Source organism: Pelobates fuscus, chromosome 1 (genome assembly GCF_036172605.1).
Source record: "Pelobates fuscus isolate aPelFus1 chromosome 1, aPelFus1.pri, whole genome shotgun sequence".
Lineage (NCBI taxonomy): Eukaryota > Metazoa > Chordata > Amphibia > Anura > Pelobatidae > Pelobates > Pelobates fuscus.
In genome coordinates this window covers 219,234,833-219,250,497 of record NC_086317.1, presented here as the reverse complement: position 1 = coordinate 219,250,497, position 15,665 = coordinate 219,234,833, and positions in this window count along the sequence as shown.

Here is a 15,665-nt window from a genome sequence, read left to right as displayed (position 1 = left end):
ATGAGTGGCAACTGTCAAAGCACGCTGGCACAGGTCTGCAGAGCACACGCTGAAGTAGGCCTGAAACACAGACGCTTGCAGACAACTAACTGCTCTTCTATTACAGTGAAAAAAAAATATTTATTTTAAATGTAAAGCTTAACCAATTGTTAAAACAGATATGAGTGGTGGCACTGGGCTAGTGGGCACAGTATCCAATGTGAACCTCACACAGAAGCTGGCAGGCAGGCAACTGCTCTTCTATTACAGTGGAAACAAAATTTTGGTTGTAAAAGCACGCTATAGAGACACAAGATATGAGTGGCAACTGTCAAAGCACGCTGGCAGGGTTGTGCAGGGCACACGCTGAAGGAAGGCCTGACAGAGCCGCTTGAAGGACACTGACTGTCTGCTATTAGCTTACACTGGAAACCTTTTTTCTTTGTAAAAGCACGCTAAAGAGACACCAGATATGATTGGCAACTGTCAAAGCACGCTGGCACAGGTCTGCAGAGCACACGCTGAAGTAGGCCTGACACCCAGACACTTGCAGACAACTAACTGCTCTTCTATTACAGTGAAAAAAAAATATTTATTTTAAATCTAAAGCTTAACCAATTGTTAAAACAGATATGAGTGGTGGCACTGGGCTAGTGGGCACAGTATCCAATGTGAACCTCACACAGAAGCTGGCAGGCAGGCAACTGCTCTTCTATTACAGTGAAAAAAAAAATTTATTTTAAATCTAAAGCTTAACCAATTGTTAAAACAGATATGAGTGGTGGCACTGGGCTAGTGGGCACAGTATCCAATGTGAACCTCACACAGAAGCTGGCAGGCAGGCAACTGCTCTTCTATTACAGTGAAAAAAATGATTTCTTTAAAATCTAAAGCTTAACCAATTGTTAAAACAGATATGAGTGGTGGCACTTTCTGTGCAAATGGGCAAGGCATCCAACCTGACACAGAAGCTGGCAGGCAGGCAACTGCTCTTCTATTACAGTGAAAAAAAATTATTTATTTTAAATCTAAAGCTTAACCAATTGTTAAAACAGATATGAGTGGTGGCACTGACTGTGCAAATGGGCAAGGCATCCAACCTCACACAGAAGCTGGCAAGCAGGCAACTGCTCTTCTATTACAGTGAAAAAAAAATATTTATTTTAAATGTAAAGCTTAACCAATTGTTAAAACAGATATGAGTGGTGGCACTGGGCAAATAGGCACAGTATCCAATGTGAACCTCACACAGAAGCTGGCAGGCAGGCACCTGCAATTACATTTCACAGGGAAAAAAAAAAGCAGCCTGATGTTATAGCCCTAAAAGGGCTTTTTGGGGTGCTGTCCTTACAGCAGAGATCAGATGAGTCCTTCAGGATTGTAGTGGACACTGAATACCCTAGCCTAGCTATCAATTTCCCTATCTAATCAGCAGCAGCTAAACTTTCCCTCCTCTCACTAAGCATGCATCTTCCGAATGAATCGAAAATGGATGCTGGGAGGGAGGTTGGAGGGTGTGGAAGGGAGGGAGTGCTGCTGATTGGCTGGAATGTGTCTGCTGACCGAGAGGCACAGGGTCAAAGTTTGCCCAATGATGACAAATAGGGGGCGGATCGAACTGCGCATGTGTCCGCACGCCGTGGCGAACGCGAACACACTAAGTTCGCCGGGAACTGTTCGCCGGCGGACAGTTCGGTACATCACTATTAAAGACCAATTGACCTACTTTTAAAAAAATATTATTTATATTTTAAAGTGCCCTTGTAACCTCATTTATGTAGGGAGAATCACTAGATGCTTGCATATAAGAATTTTGGAATATGTACGAAATATTAAAAAAGGGATAGAAACACACAGTGTTTCTGAGCATTACAAAACACATCATATTGTAACCCAAAAAACCCAAAAAACACTTTCTTTGCCGCCATCAATAATACTAATACAGAAAAAATGGAGAGGAGGGGATTTCAATAGAAAAATAGGAGAAGAAAAAATTAAGTGTATCTATAATCCCTCGACCCATCCACCCCCTCTAACTACCGTCCCATATCCCTGCTCCCTTTTTCCTCAAAGCTTCTGGAAAGACTTGTCTTTACCCGTGTGTCTCATTTCCTCAATTCCAACTCTCTCCTTGACCCCCTTCAATCTGGCTTCCGCCCTCTCCACTCTACAGAGACTGCCCTTATCAAAGTTACTAACGACCTAATCACAGCTAAATCCAAAGGCCACTACTCCATACTAATTCTTCTTGACCTCTCAGCGGCCTTTGACACCGTTGATCATGCTCTCCTTCTTCAAACTCTTCAATCGCTTGGTCTCTGTGACTCTGTCCTCTCATGGTTTTCCTCTTATCTCTCCCAACGCTCATTCAGTGTCTCCTTTTCTAATGATACCTCCTCCCCTTGCCCTGTCTCGGTTGGAGTTCCCCAAGGCTCCGTGCTTGGTCCCCTTCTATTTTCTCTTTATACTGCCTCTCTTGGCAAACTTATTACCTCTTTTGGATTTCACTACCACCTGTACGCTGATGACACCCAGCTATATCTCTCCTCCCCGGACCTCTCCCCTGCCGTCCTGCAACGTGTCACTGCTTGCCTTTCTTCCATCTCTGACTGGATGTCATCCCGCTTTCTGAAACTCAATCTCTCAAAAACTGAGCTCCTTGTCTTTCCTCCTCCTAATACTGATCCTCCTCTTTCGCTCTCCCTCCAAGTTTGTGGTACCAACATCAGTCCATCCTTGCAAGCGCGCTGTCTTGGCGTCATACTTGACTCTGGTCTCACCTTTGAGCCTCACATCCAGCATGTTGCCAAATCCTGTAGATTCCATCTTAAAAACATAGCCCGCATCCGCCCCTTTCTTGCACCAGATACTACCAAGGAGCTTGTCCATGCTCTAGTAATTTCCCGCATGGATTATTGTAACCCTCTCCTGATTGGTCTTCCCAATAGCCGTACTGCACCCTTACAGTCCGTAATGAATGCTGCTGCTAGATTGATTTTCCTCTCTAGTCGTTTCTCTCACACCTCACCCCTCTGCCAGTCCTTACATTGGCTTCCTGTATGCTATAGGAGTCAATTTAAGGTACTAACTCACACCTATAAAGCACTGAACAACTCTAGCCCCTCTTATATCTCCTCACAGATCCATAGGTATGTCCCTTCTCGGTCTCTCCGTTCTGCCCGTGACCACCTCCTGTCCGTTGTCCGCACTCGTACGGCCAACTCGCGCTTGCAGGACTTCTCACGGGCGGCTCCCTTCCTATGGAATAGCCTGCCTACCGCCATCAGACTCTCCCCTAGTCTTGCATCTTTTAAGAAGTGCCTTAAAACCCATCTCTTTAGGAAAGCTTATGGCCTCCAAGACTAACCCTTACCTCACATACCTGTCTCTTGCCCTCTCCTAAAGGGCAGCCCACCTTATTTGATTGTAAATTCCTGTCCTAATTTGTTTTACACCCCACCTCCTATAGAATGTAAGCTCGTTTGAGCAGGGTCCTCTTCAACCTATTGTTCCTGTAAGTTTATTTGTAATTGTCCTATTTATAGTTAAATCCCCCTCTCATAATATTGTAAAGCGCTACGGAATCTGTTGGCGCTATATAAATGGCAATAATAAATAAATAAATAAATATAATCTCAAGACACTCACCCCTCATGGTCTGAACCAAGATTTCGAGTTATGCCATTTCTTAACATAAAAACCTTTCAACGTAATACCATTTGATTTATTCAATATTTTAATTATTTAACATTTTTTATCATTTAGTTTTTAGTAACACATAATCAGCCCTTTTATTATTATGTTTTAAGAATATGCACCTTTTCACCATTCACCTTCCTTTTTCACATTATGGTGGCTCGACATTGTGTAAAATGGTATTTTATTTTGTAATTCTGTCTCTTTAAGAAGAATCTTTTTTGTAACAAGTTACTAATGGTTTATACCTCCTTTTTTGTGGGGTAGGATAGGGACTGAGAGGGGAGCAGCTCTGTATTTAAAAAAAAAAATCATAGTGCTCTCCCCTCCTGTCAATTAGTGATTTCCCCTTCCCTCCTGTCCCTCAGTGTTCTCCCCTTCTGTCCCTTAGTGCTCTCCCTTGGCCCCCTGTCCCTCTGCAGTCCCCCCTTGGTAGTCTTCTCACTCACCCTCTCCCCCTTAGTGGTCCTCCCTCCCTCCCCATAGTGGTCCTCCCTCTCCCAACCCCCTTAGTGGTCCTCCCTCTCCCAAACCCCTTACTGGTCCTTCCCCTTTCCCCCCTCTCAGTGGTCTTTACCTTCTTTCCCCCCTCAGTGGTCCTTACCCTCTCCTCCCCCTTAGTGGTCCTTCCCCTCTACTTAGTGGTCCTTCTCCTCCTTTCCCTCTCTTTGGTGGTCCTTCCTCTCTTCCCCTCACCACCCCCTTAGTGGTCCTTACCCTCTTCCCCCCGCCCTCTTAGTGGTCCTTACCCTCTTAGTTGTCCTTCCTCTCCTCGCTTCTCCTTAGTGGTCCTTCCCCTCCTTTGGTGGTCCTTCCCCTCTTCCCCTCCTTAGTGGTCCTCCCTCTCCCAAACCCCTTAGTAGACCGTTCCCTCCTCCCCCCACCCCATTAGTGGTAATCTCCCTCCCCTCAGTGGTCATTATCCTCTTCCCCCCTTAGTGGTCCTTACCCTCCTCCCCTCTTCTTAGTGGTCCTCCCTCCTTACCCCCCTTTGGTGGTCCTTCCCCTCCTTTGGTGTTCCTTCCCCTCTTCCCCTCCTTAGTGGTCCTCCCTCTCCCAAACCCCTTAGTGGACCTTCCCCCTCCTCCCTCAGTTGTCCTTACTTCCTACCCTCCCCAGTGGTCCTTACTCCCCCCCACCCTTCCTCCCAGTGGTCCTTACTTCCCCCATCCCCCCAGTGGTACTTACTCCCCTCAGTGGTCCTTATTCCTCCCCCAGTGGTCATTACTCCCCCCTACCTCTCCTCCCCCAGTGGTCCTTACTCCCCCTCTCCCTCTCCCTCAGTGGTCCTTACTCCCCCCTCCCTCAGTGGTTCTTACTCCCCTTCATCCTCCCCAGTGGTCCTTACTCCCCCTCCCCTCAGTGGTCCTTACTCCCCGCATTCCCCCCCAGTGGTCCTTACTCCCCCCTCCTCCCCAAGTGGTCCTTACTCCCCCATCCCTCCCAGTAGTCCTTACCCCCCCTCCCTCAGTGGTCCTTACTCCCCCCATCCCCCAGTGGTCCTTACTTCCCCCATTCCCCCCAGTGGTCCTTACTCCCCCCTCTCCTCCCCCAGTGGTCCTTACTCCCCCCTCCTCCCCCAGTGGTCCTTACTCCCCCGTTCCTCTCCCTCAGTGGTCCTTACTCCCCCTTCCTCTCCCTCAGTGGTCCTTACTCCCCCCCACCCTCCCTCTCAGTGGTCCTTACTCCCCCCCTCCCTCAGTGGTCCTTACTCCCCCCTCCCTCTCCCTCAGTGGTCCTTACTCCCCTCCCCAAGTGGTCCTTACCCCCACTCCCCTCCCCCAGTGGTCCTTACCCTACTCTTCCTTCCTGCCTATGTAGCGTGGCCGGGCGGCGCGGAACGCGGGACAAGAACTTCTGTTTCCTGTACCCGGCCGCCGGTGGACTGAAGGGAAGCGCTCACTGAGTGAGCACTTCCTGTCAGTCCGCCAGCGGCCGGGTACAGGAAACGCTCACTGAGTGAGCACTTCCTGTCAGTCTGCCAGCGGCTGGGTACAGGAAACAGAGGCTCCTGTCCCGTGTTCCCCGCTGCCCAGCCATGCTATATTGAGAGACCGGCAGGAGGGAGCGCTCTGCGCTTCCCTCCTGCTGGTTACTCAAATCCGGCCACCCTCCATACAGCAGTGCTGCGCCGCCTGTGTGCGTTTTGCCAGAGGAGCCGCACCTGTGAATCCGGGCGCAGGGCTCCGGCGCCCCCTGCTATGGTGCGCCCTAGGCGGCTGCCTAGGTCGCCTTACAGGTAGCGCCGACCCTGAGCTCATACAGCTTGGCTCTTTCCTCTGCAAAAGTAAATTACTTCAATACCCTCATAACCACACTCTCCCGTGAACCCAAAAGACTATTTCACACATTTAACTCTATTCTTCACCCTGTTGTTCCTCCTTCACCTACTAACTTGACCACCTCAGACTTTGCAACTCACTTCACTACAAGATCTCTACAATCAGGGAAGATTTATCTCATCTTTCTTCTTCCCCTTACAATACTTCCCCTAACTTCACTCCCTCTGCTGTTCTATGTTCATTCGCACCTGCTGCATTGGAAGAGGTTTCTGCTCTGCTCCAGTCCTCCCGCCCCACCACATGCTCCCTAGATCCAATTCCCTCGCATGTCATCTGTACTCTGTCTTCTTCTCTTTCTCCACCTCTAACTAAAATCTCAATCTCTCTCTCTCCTCTGGTATATTTCCATAGCCCTTAAAACATGCAACTGTAACCCCAATTCTAAAGAAGCCCAACCTTGACCCTAACTCCCCATCCAACTACCGTCCTATCTCGCTACTGCCTTTTGCATCCAAGATCCTTGAAAGATATGTGTATGCGAGATTGACAGACTTCCTCGAGTCCAACTCTCTGCTAGACCCGCTTCAGTCTGGTTTCCACGCTAAGCACTCTGTGGAAACGGCACTGACCAAAGTATCCAATGATCTACTCACTGCAAAATATTGTGGTCACTACTCTATCCTAATTCTCCTTAACCTGTCTGCGGCTATTGACACTGTTGATCATCAACAGCTTCTTCTCATCCTCCGCAATATCGGTCTACAAGATATTGCTCTCTCCTGGTGCTCCTCTTACCTCTTTCAGCACTCTTTCAGTGTTTCTTTCTCTGGATCTGCTTCTTCTCCCCAACTCCTCTCTATTGGCGTCCCCAAAGGTTCAGTCCTTGGTCCCCTACTGCTCTCCATCTATACTGCCTCCCTTGGTAAACTCATTAGCTCCTTTGGCTTCCAATATCATTTCTATGCAGATGACATGTAAATCTACCTGTCCTCTCCTGATCTCTCCCCATCCCACTTGACTAGTGTCTCTGACTGCCTCTCTGCTGTTTCTAACTGGATGGCTGCCCACTTCCTTAAACTAAACTTGACCAAAACTGAAATTCTGGTCTTCCCTTCTTCAAGTGTTGTTACTCCTGTGTCTGTCTCCCTCCAAGTCAATGGTGCTACCATCAGCTCCACCACGCAGGCTCGCTGCCTAGGTGTTCTCTTTGACTCCGACCTCTCCTTCAAGCCTCAAGTTCAGTCTATCGCCAAATCCTGACATTTCCATCTCAAAATCATTGCGCGCATCTGCCCCTACTTAACGCCTGATGTGACTAAGGTGCTGGTCCATTCCACTGTCCTTTCTCGCCTTGACTACTGTAATCTGCTTCTCAGTGGTCTTACGTGCTCCCAACTTGCGCCGTTACCGTCCATAATGAATGCGGGGGCGAGGCTCATCTTCCTGTCCGCCCGCACCTCCCACGCCTCAACCTTCTGTTAGTCCCTACATTGGCTTACTATAAGATATAGAGCTCAATTTAAAATTCTGGTTCTTGCTTTCAAATCTCTACATAATGCTGCTCCCACCTATCTATCCTCCCTTATACACAATTATGTCCCGTCTAGGCCCTTACGATCTGCTGAAGACTTACGTCTATCTTCTGTCGGTACACCCACCTCTGATGCTCGCCTTCAAGATTTCTCGAGGGCTGCACGGTTCCTGTGGAACTCACTTCCCTCCTCCGTTAGATGCTCGCCTAGTCTCCACTTCTTCAAAAAATCGTTAAAAACCCACTTCTTCATAAAAGCGTAGCAATTGAACTGTTAATAGTTCCCAACTGATTCCTCTTCTGCAACTGTCATTAGTCTAATACTATCCTTACCTTTTTGTGTAATTTTCCCCACTCCCTCTAGCATGTAAGCTCATTTAGCAGGGCCCTCAACCCCTCTGTTCCTGTGTATCCAACTTGTCTGGTTACAACTACATGTCTGTTCGTCCACCCATTGTAAAGCGCTGCGGAATTTGATGGCGCTATATAAATAACATAATAATAATAATAATAATCACCACCAGAGCCTGGTCCAATATATGGCTCTATCCTTCTACAAGTAAGACGAGAGAGAGAAGTATATTTTTTATTTATATTGTATTTTATCTTCTGCCTTTATTTGCTCCACCTATTGTTCGTTTGTTATATATGATTTAAAGGTGTAGGTGTAGAGGATACCTCACAGGTGTTTAGAGCAAGCATCACTTATTAGACCTACCACTTTGTGTTGCAAAGTAATGACATAATCAGCATAGGAGTTACACTGGAGTAGGCTGCCTCTAATATACCAATAACCCATCCCGTGTGGTTCAAGGATGATCTGCCTGAGACAAATCCAACCTGGTCTGGGTGAATGAGCGTTGGGGTAATTTCTTTCAATCTATTCACTAAAATGGAAGCAAGTATGTTTATATCTTCATTTAAAAGAGAAATTGTTGGTAATTGATAATCAAATTTGGATTTTTGTCAGGTTTTAGTATACGTATTGTGTTTGCTGCCAACATTTTCTTTGGAAAGTTTTTTTCCTTATGCTGCTTAATCCAATTTTAGATTGTCTATTGTTTTTTTCGATTTCCCCTATTTTAATTGGTTGATTTAATTTATTTGGTCAACTGTTCATTTTGGCATTTGTCTATGTTTAATCCATTATTAAATTAGCCTGTCATGGCAGATAGTTTATTAAACCCTTTCCTCTCCTTTAGGTAAATCTCATTTTTTAAAGTATCAATGGATGACCTCTTGTCCAATGCTCACACAAAATGTGTGTACTGGCTCTGTATATATTACCTCTGAGACACGTTTTCTAAGTAACCAAAGTGCCTAATTCCAGAACTTTATACGAACTGTGTTTTCTAAAAAGAAAGCTAAAAAGAATGCGCACATACTATTCTATACATAAAATGCAATCCTATTTTTTCACTTTGGGTGCTAGTGGGGCTTCATGTTTTGGTTTCGCCTAAGGCCTTAAAGTCTAGAGCCGTTGATGTGATCTTTCCCCTTCTTCTGCTTCCTACAACCTCCCTTTGGCCCCAGATTTTGATGATCATGTATGTATGAATTGTATCTTTAACCCCTTAAGGACACATGACATGTCTGGCATGTCTTGATTCCCTTTTATTCCAGAAGTTTGGTCATTAAGGGGTTAAACATTTAATCCAGTGGGGTTTTAGGTTGTCAACTTTGGCCCTTGACACCAGTTGTAAAACAGCCAACTTAAGTTAAGTGGACCATTCTTATGATGCTATAGCTACTTTTAGCTTCATATCAGTGACTATGATTGAGGCCATAAGCTATTTGTGTTGTGCAGGTTATCTCCATGCTTCAGTATTAAAGGACCACTATAGTGCCAGGAAAACAAGTTTGCATACTTAGTATTAATAGGTGCCCCCCACCCTCATGGCCCCCCTCCCGCGGGGCTCTAGGGGGAGGAAGGGGTTAAAGGCTTACCTTTCTCCAGCACCGGGGACTCTCCTCCCTCTGCCGCCGAATGCACATGCGCAGCAAGAGCCGTGCGCGCATTCAGTCAGTCCATAGGAAAGCATTCTTAATGCTTTCCTATGGACGCTAGTGTCTTCTCACTGTGAAAATCACAGTGAGAAGTGCGGAAGTGCCTCTAGCGGCTGTTAATGAGACAGCCACTGGAGGCTGGATTAACCCAAATGTATATGTTTACAGCAGAAAGGGTTAAACCTAGATGGACCTGGCACCCAGACCACTTCATTAAGCTGAAGTGGTCTGGGTGGGTGCCTATAGTGGTCCTTTAAGCTTGTACTCACTCAATCTACAATGAATGATCTCAATGTGATATTGATAGAGAGAACCATAAATGGATCACTTGTACTGATTGTATATCAAACATGAGTTTCTTACTACAGTAGCAGTGAGCAGTCTTTCACATACATCTAAATAAATACTGGTTCTCACATTTACACTGGGATTAAAATATACCTTCAAATTAACCTGCCCGAATATAATGTGATTGTCCAATGGCATAATACAAATAATTTCTCATCAGGCATATATGATTGGCTATTGTTCTATTTTTCAATCCATTTTAAATTACTTCCCATTATCTATTAAAACTAGCCATGGACTGGCACCACACTGCCTTAATGGATCAATATCACGGACGTACTGAGCTGTTGGAGGTGCGATTGTCACAAAGTGACCTCCCCTTTGTTGCTCTTAGTTTAAAGACAAATTAAATATACATTGAAGCATATTTAAATAGTTCCTAAGGGCTATTTTTAGCCAGTATGCACTTTGCTGTGCCGAACAAAAATGTCTTCATTAATATGACAAGGTCAGATGGTAGGGTCGATCCTAGGATCACAGGCGCCTGGGTGCAGACATTTTTTTTGGCGCCCCCGGGTGGGTGTGGTCATCTTTCTAACCCCTCCCCTTTGCAACGACACCTTTTAGACACACACTCACCAACATTCACACACACTCTCACTGATTTGTCACACACTGACAGATACATACTCGGACAGAAACATTGACACACACTCTCAATGATAGATACACAATCTCACTGATTTGAAACACTCACTGACAGACACATAGTGGTACACAAAACAAGGAAGTCCAGCACTCATTGTTTTAAATCACAACATACATAATCACACAATTACAAATACACACACATTCACACTGTCATATGGACACTGTATCAGTCACACACAGGCCCGTCGCTACCCGACAGGCAAAACAAGCAACTGCTTGGGGCCCCGAGCTGGCCCGGGGCCCCGAGCAGAGCCGGCAGGGGCATGCGGTCCTGGGGGGCCCGGACTGCTCAGGTCGTCCGGCCCCACATTCAGTGGGTACATACCGGGTCGCAGGGGGCCCGGTATGTACCCACTGGGCCAGCCTCTTCTCCTGGGGGGCCCAGCAGCCGGTCACCTCAGGGCCCCCCAGAGGCTGGCCCTGCTGACACCCGGCGGGCGCGCGAGGGAGCACTCTCCCATCTTCCGGCTCCGGCATCAGTACGCGGCGCGCGAGGGAGCTGAAGAGGAAGCACTCAGCCAGGGAGAGTGTTCCCTCGCGCGCCCGCCGGGTGTCAGGGACAGCCGACAGGGAGGACATTGCAGTGAGTGGGGGAGAGGGAGGGAGGAAATTGGAGGAGGGAGAAAATTTGAGTGGGTGGGGGGGGGGGAGGGAGAAAATTTGAGTGGGTGGGGGGAGGGAGAAAATTTGAGTGGGGGGAGGGAGAAAATTTGAGTGGGTGGGGGGGAGAGGGAGGAAATTTGAGTGGGGGGGAGGGAGAAAATTTGAGTGGGGGGAGGGAGGAAATTTGAGTGGGTGGGGGGGGCGAAGGGAGGACATTTGAGGGAGTGGGGGGGAGAGGGAGGGAGGAAATGTTGGGGGGGAGAGGGAGGGAGGAAATGTTGGGGGGGAGAGGGAGGGAGGAAATTCGAAGGGGGGGAGAGGAAGGAAATTTGCGGGAGGGGAGGGAGAGGTAGGAATTTGAGGGGGGAGAGGAAGGGAGGACATTTGAGGGAGGGGGAGAGGAAGGGAGGACATTTGAGGGAGGGGGGGGAGAGGGAGAGGGGGGAGAGGAAGGGAGGAAATTTGAGGGAGGGGGAGAGGAAGGAAATTTGAGGGAGGGGGAGAGGAAGCAAATTTGAGGGGGGAGGGAGGGAGGAAACTTGAGGGGGGAGGGAGGAAGGAAATTGGAGGGGGGAGAGGAAGGAAATTGGAGGGGAGAGGAAGGAAATTGGAGGGGGGAGAAGGAAGGAAATGAGAGGGAGGGGGAGAAGAAGGAAATTGGAGGGGGAGAAGGAAGGCAATGAGAGGGAGGGGGAGAAGAAGGAAATTGGAGAGGGGGGAGAAGAAGGAAATTGACGGGGGTAGGGGGAGAGATTGACATCCATCACACACAGGCACACACAATGCACCCCTTGCACACAGAAAAACACACAATGCATTACACACAGACACACATACACAAGCAATGCATCCCTTACACACAGCAACACACAATGCACCCCTTCCACACACTCAGTGCATCCCTTACAGCAGTGTTTCCCAACCCAGTCCTCAAGGCACACCTACCAGTCCAGGATTTAGGGGTGACCCAGTTGTGTCTAAGGTGTTTTTTCTTTTTTTTCTAAAAACACCTTAGACAAAACTGGGTAATCCTTAAATCCTGGACTGGTAGGTGTGCCTTGAGGACTGGGTTGGGAAACACTGCCTTACAGACACACACACTGCATCCCATACATACACAAACTCACCTCGCAGCCCTTACACATACAAACACAGATTCACACAATGCATTCCTTACACACATCAGGACATCCCCCCCCCCCCCCCCACACACCACACACACACACACACACACACACACACACCCCTGTGAACAAACTCATTGGTGGAACATGAAGGTGGACCCTGGGACCCAGACCTTGAGCTGTTTAAATGGCCCTCAAAAAATGGAGCTGCTTCCCGTTCTCCCAGAACATTGATTTTTGTGACCACAGTTACAAACCGCCTCCAGAGAGCCTGTTCTACACCAGACCAGTGGAGCCAGACGGCAGCTGAAGCCCATCATTATCCTCATCTGGTTGTAAGTAGGCAATCTAGTATATTATTTGTGGCACTAATCTCTAATTTACCTCACATTAAAGGGACACTATAGTCCCCAAAACCACTGCAGCTTAATGTAGTGGTTCTGGTGTCTATAGCCTGTCCCTGCAGGCCTTTTATTGTAAACACGGCGGCACTGCAGCACTGTGTTAGTTAACATGGCAGATCATATGGGTGGGGCACTGTGATGTCACATGGGGGGCGGCAAACTTTACTTTTATTTTTGGTTTTTTTTTTATCAGCCCCCCTTTTTACTACTGCTGAACAGGCATTGCATGTTTGCAGCTGGCACATATTACTGGCACAAGGGCATCACAAGTTCAGCCTGGAGGTTCGTCAGAAGAAAAGTGCCTGCTAGGAGTCGAGGCACATCTGAGACACACAGTATGAGTCGAGACAAAGAGGAAAGAAAAAAATAATTTTTATAAAGGAAAAATATTTTGCTCTTTATTTTGTAAAGATTATCAGAGTTATCAAGTCACTTCGAGTGATACACGATTTTGCCTTGGTGTTCCTAATCATCCTACCCTATCATACAGTGTCAGGCATTAAAATGTATGACATGATCATTTTGTTAACTGCACTCGTAATGCAGTTTTTAGGACTTTCAGGGTGTCACAGGCTCTCTAGGATATTGTCGCCCTTCTTTCGATCCTCTACTGGTCCTAGTTCCAGATGTGTGATGGCTCTATTAATTTGTGCAGAGTTTCCCCAATAAAATTGGACGCAACCAGTCGTATTGAGTAGAAGATGAACGGTTTAATTAAGGCCAAGTTGCCTGCTTATATACACAGACCCCCAGCATGGGGTCTCCATACAATACAATTTTAACCCCGCCTAGGCGTCTGTCTAGGACATACATACGTGTACTTTTGATTAAACTAAATTATCCCCCAGTCGCAAGACGTACAATATATTACGACAAAACACCCCAAAATACATATAGGAACCCCCACAAGTATGGTATCCCCAGATGGCCTGGATCGATGTGTGCAAGTTGTCCAAATAGTACTCAGATCCATGACATATAGCCGAATCGCCACCGGGGTCAAGTTTTGACCAACCACAGCTGTTGCGCGAAATTGCTCCATTTAAAAAAAAAAAAATGTAAAAAGCGGTAGCGGCCGGTCAGCTTTCGGGAGTTCCCATACGCCTGTAACTGAAGGCTCCCTCTGGCTTGTAGGGAGTGAATGGCCTCACTGTACAGAAGTCTTTTTTCCAAACATCGATCTCCTGACTTGTCTGGGAACAGAACAGGTTGTGGTGTTTTTTACTGGTGTTCGCGACGCGAAGTGTCCAAAGTATAGTTCCACGCAATTAGTTACCAAGTACCGCTGCCTGCATTCGGGAGACAAGATGGCCGCCATTCACTAGAGCACGTGTTTTGGTTTTACGAATGGCGGCCATCCAGAGAGAGCACTTGAGTTAAGTGTTTTCTGTGAGTCAGGAGGGTGGTCTGTGTTCGGTAGTTTAAAGGACCACTATAGTGCCAGGAAAACACTCGTTTTCCTGGCACTATAGTGCCCTGAGGGTGCCCCCACCCTCAGGGACCCCCTCCCGCCGGGCTCTGGGATGAGGAAAGGGTTAAAACTTACCTTTATTCCAGCGCCGGGCGGGGAGCTCTCCTCCTCCTCTCCGCCTCCGATCCTCCCTTTCGGCTGAATGTGCATGCGCGGCAAGAGCTGCGCGCGCATTCAGCCGGTCTCATAGGAAAGCATTTACAATGCTTTCCTATGGACGCTTGCGTGCTCTCACTGTGATTTTCACAGTGAGAATCACGCAAGCGCCTCTAGCGGCTGTCAGTGAGACAGCCACTAGAGGATTTGGAGGCTGGATTAACCCTATTATAAACATAGCAGTTTCTCTGAAACTCTCTTAAAAAGGGGGTTATAATCCTAGAGGGACCTGGCACCCAAATCACTTCATTAAGCTGAAGTGGTCTGGGTGCCTAGAGTGGTCCTTTAACAGTACCGCACTCAAGAGAACAGGTGGGTTTGGTAAGGAGAGTTACATAAGGGCCAGATGTGATAAGTCCTGACTTCTTTGACACAGGGCAACTTCTTAGTGAACGCTGCAGCAGTGCTCACAATATTGAATGCCCTAATTCTATCAAGCAGTCCTCATTACAATCCCACTAACAGCTCCTTCTCCAGATATTCGAATTGCCAAATTTGGCAGGTCAGGAATATGAGGCCTGTCAAATATGATTCAATGTTTTCCCTTAAACCTACCATAAAGTGTTAATTTGAAATTAGCATTCAGCATAAGATTGCAACTGCAAAAATTAAAACAAACAGTAAACATGTAACAAAGATGAACCACACTACATTTTAAATCTGGTTTCCTTTATTGTGCTTAGACTGTTCACTCAACAGTTTCCATTTATATTTATTTCTAGCAAAACAATACAAAAGCGCAGAGAGTGGTGTCATCCATTACTGCAAAAACAGCTTTATTATCTAAAAGAGATGATCTCTGCACCCAAGCATGGACACTATCAGTGAACCAAGAGGCAGGTGAAAGACAAATATTGATTTATCTTCTGTGGAAAAATAAAGAGGGCACTTTTGCCAACATTTTTATAAAGGTTTTTTTTTTCCCCTCCTTCTTTCAAGTGCCATGGCAGGGGGGAGGAGGAGGGGGGGGATATTTTATTTATTTATACCCAGTTTCCCCAAAAATAAGACATCCCCCGACAATAATCCCTAGTTTATTTTGGGGGATGCTCATAATATAAGCCCTACTCCGAAAGTAGGCCCTAGTCGCTAGTTCACTAATCTAGGTTCGGTAAATTAGAATTTTCCTTGAACATAGATTAGCAGGATTCCAACCACAAGTAAGCCAATTATGTTCGGGAAAGTTTTCCTGAACATAGATTTCGCAGGACTCCATGCCTTAGTGAACTGGTCTATTCTCTGGTGAATTCCTACAAAAGTAGACCTGCTTGCTACTGTTTTCCGCCGAAAAAGGACATCCCCAAAAATAAGCCCTGGTGCGTTTTTTGGGGGGGAAATATTTATAAGACCCGTTCTTCTTTTTGGGGAAAGACTGTATATAATTTATTTTTACATAGATAAAAACAACTGAGA